Below are 2,847 nucleotides of genomic sequence, written 5' to 3'. Positions count from 1 at the left end.
AAAAAAGGAAATCAAAATCAATATTACAAAGTCAAATAATAAAAATTGTGTTATGTAAACAAAGGTCACCCAGGGAAAAGTATAATTGGACGTGACAGCCTAGATTTCCTCTCCTTGCCAATCCCGGGTGGGGAGACCTTGTGCCCAAGCCAAAGTGTCACCTGCCCATGTTGCTGAAGTTCCATACGGTCTGTACAGCTGACAGCAGCTGCAGGAAGGAGAAGCCTGGGGGAGCTGCAGGTAGTCGTGGTCTGAAATAGCAGAGGTCTTGCAGGGCAGGAATGAGCTGTGTTGGCAAACTCACCTGGGGAGCCCAGCACCGAATAAGGGAGCCTGTGGCAGGTCAGGAGTGAGACGTGCTGAATCCTGAAGACTGCAGGAGATCCAGGCTCGGGTAAGGCACCGCTGCCTCTGGACAGAGAGTGGCACCAGCACGGAGGATGTGCACGGCAGAGAGGAAACTCATTTGCTTTCAGTGAAAAAGATAACTTGGGGTGGGCTGGCCTCTCTGTGCCTCAGTTTCCCCTTTTGTAAAACAGCCCTTTCACCTTTGCAATTAGACAGGAAAGGCACAGACACCTCAGGACCTCATTAATGAGTACAGCAACCAGCCTGGCAGTTGATATGAACATGAACCAGTGATTCCCACCCAGCCCCTCTGAGGTCCCTCTCGTGCAGGGTGACAAACTGCAATGTCCCATGCAAGTCTTCATTTTGGCCCTCCTGGCCTTGAAGGAGGGACTGACCGACCCCCATGTCCCTCCCATTACACCACACAAGCCCCAATACATTTCAGAGAGCATTGTAAATGTGGGGCACATCTCTCTGATAACGATGCAAACTTCAAACCATTATTCCTCAGCCCACAGTGCTTCTCTTCATCATCAAGCTGGTGCTGATGGGTTGTTTGGTGTCTTTTTTCTTCCTTCCTTATTTTTTTTTTTAACTTAACCTCCTGATTCCACCTGGGAATTTATGTTGGATTCTTTTTATTATTACTTTCTTTCTTTCTTATTTTGCTTTGCACAAAGTCAGCAGCAGGGAGATAAACTTCCCATGAAGTACATTTGCCAACAAAGCTTTCTTTAGCACAACAGACAATAGAAAAGCAAAACCAATGCTCTGGCTGGACATGACATTTCCAGCACCATGGTGACCACGGCAGCTGCTCTCTGTCCCCCCACAGCTGGCCCAAGGGTGACCTTCAGCTCCATGAAATGCTGATTTCCTTGTCAGCTGAGAGCCTGCCTACCTGGGCTGGGGGGGGGTCCCACTGCAGGAGCTGGAGCTTCGCAATTCTTTGGCAGCCTCAAATGAGCAATCGCCTCTCCAATTGCCTTCCCAGCTTTGTTACCTCGTTTTGCTTCTTTCGGCCTTCTGTGCTTCCCTGCAGGCTGTGGTATTTGGGGGATGTTTCCTGCATGCTTAGGGGTGGCTGGATTTAACCAAGGAGTCAGGAGAGAAAGGAAAAAGGTCACTCAGCCTTCAGTACAATTAGCATGGGACCAAATCTTGTTTTCTCCCCAGCTTAAAGGTGGGCAGGGTTTAGCTCAGTTTCTGATAAAATTGACACTGCTATGGTCTGGATGGCAGAAAACTCAGCATGCAGCACCTTTCAGATGGACATCAAGACTCATTTCCTTGTGGCTGCAACAGGAATAAAATAACCCCTCAGCAAGCTGGAAAAGCAGTAAAAGCCAAACTCCAACTTGAAGAAAACCCAAGGGATAAAATCAGGGAATCAGCCCAGTTGCCTTCCAATAACAAAAAAATGAAGTGATTCAACTACTAATATTTAACTAATAAGTATCCAGGTGAGCTGGATGAGTGGGGAAAGCCCTTTGGCAAAGGGGCTTTGTCCCCCCAAGACCCCAAAGAGTAGGGCACAAAGAGAAGGCAGTGGGGAGCCCTGCCTGCCACCCCCTGGGCTTACAAGATCTCCCAAGGACCAAAATAATTTTGTATAAATTGGGCCACCTCCCCAGTTAAACGGGAGCCTGTGCACTGCCTGCACCACCCCCTGGTGGGTTTGGATTTGCAAACACGAGGAGCTGCTGAGGCTGTGGATGTGCTGGGAGAGAGCTGGAGCGAGCCAAAGAAGGAAAACACGTTTGCTCCCCATTACACAGGGATGCTGCTAAGGGACCACGGGGAGCAGCAGCATCACCTCTGTGTCTGGGGGGTCCAGAGGGGCTCTGGACCATGCAGCAACAAGGCCTGGAGGGACTCAAAAGAGCTCCATGAGTCCCAGCAGTGGCTGAGGAACCGAGAACTCAAAAAAGAGCAGGGGCTGGGAAACGCGACTGTGGATCTCAACTACTGCAACAAAACACACGGAGAAAACCACAGATCCTTCTGCAGGTGGATGGGCTCTTCATGAAAGATAAACCCAAAGGGAAGCAGCCTGGCACTGCTGCAGGGAGGTCCAGGAGCAGGGAATGTGATGGGCAGGAGCTGCACCTTCCCAAAGCGAGAGGGTTTGGACAGAGCAGGGAGAGGTGGCAAAACTGCAAATGTTGCTGCTGTGACTTTATAAACTTCACCTTCAACAGAGCCTGATCATCACCCCATCATCTCAGCCAGGATAGAGCACAAATGGAAAAGATCCAAAGAATTGCAACAAATAGTATCAATAATCCATGAGAAGAGATTAAAAAGACTTAGGACTTATTTAGTTTTAGAAGAAGAGGGGACGGGATAGAGGTGAAGATGTGGAGGGCATGGCAGAGGCATACAAAGCACTGGGGTGGAGGAGGTGGCTGGGAGCACAAATTTGCCCCTGCAGCACCAAAACAGGAGCCGTTCAATGCAATTTGAGGATGGGGCCTTTCCAACCCAGACCAGGCA

Source organism: Corvus brachyrhynchos, unplaced genomic scaffold (genome assembly GCF_000691975.1).
Source record: "Corvus brachyrhynchos isolate BGI_N302 unplaced genomic scaffold, ASM69197v1 scaffold59, whole genome shotgun sequence".
In the NCBI taxonomy this organism is placed as follows: domain Eukaryota; kingdom Metazoa; phylum Chordata; class Aves; order Passeriformes; family Corvidae; genus Corvus; species Corvus brachyrhynchos.
This window is presented reverse-complemented; position numbering follows the sequence as displayed.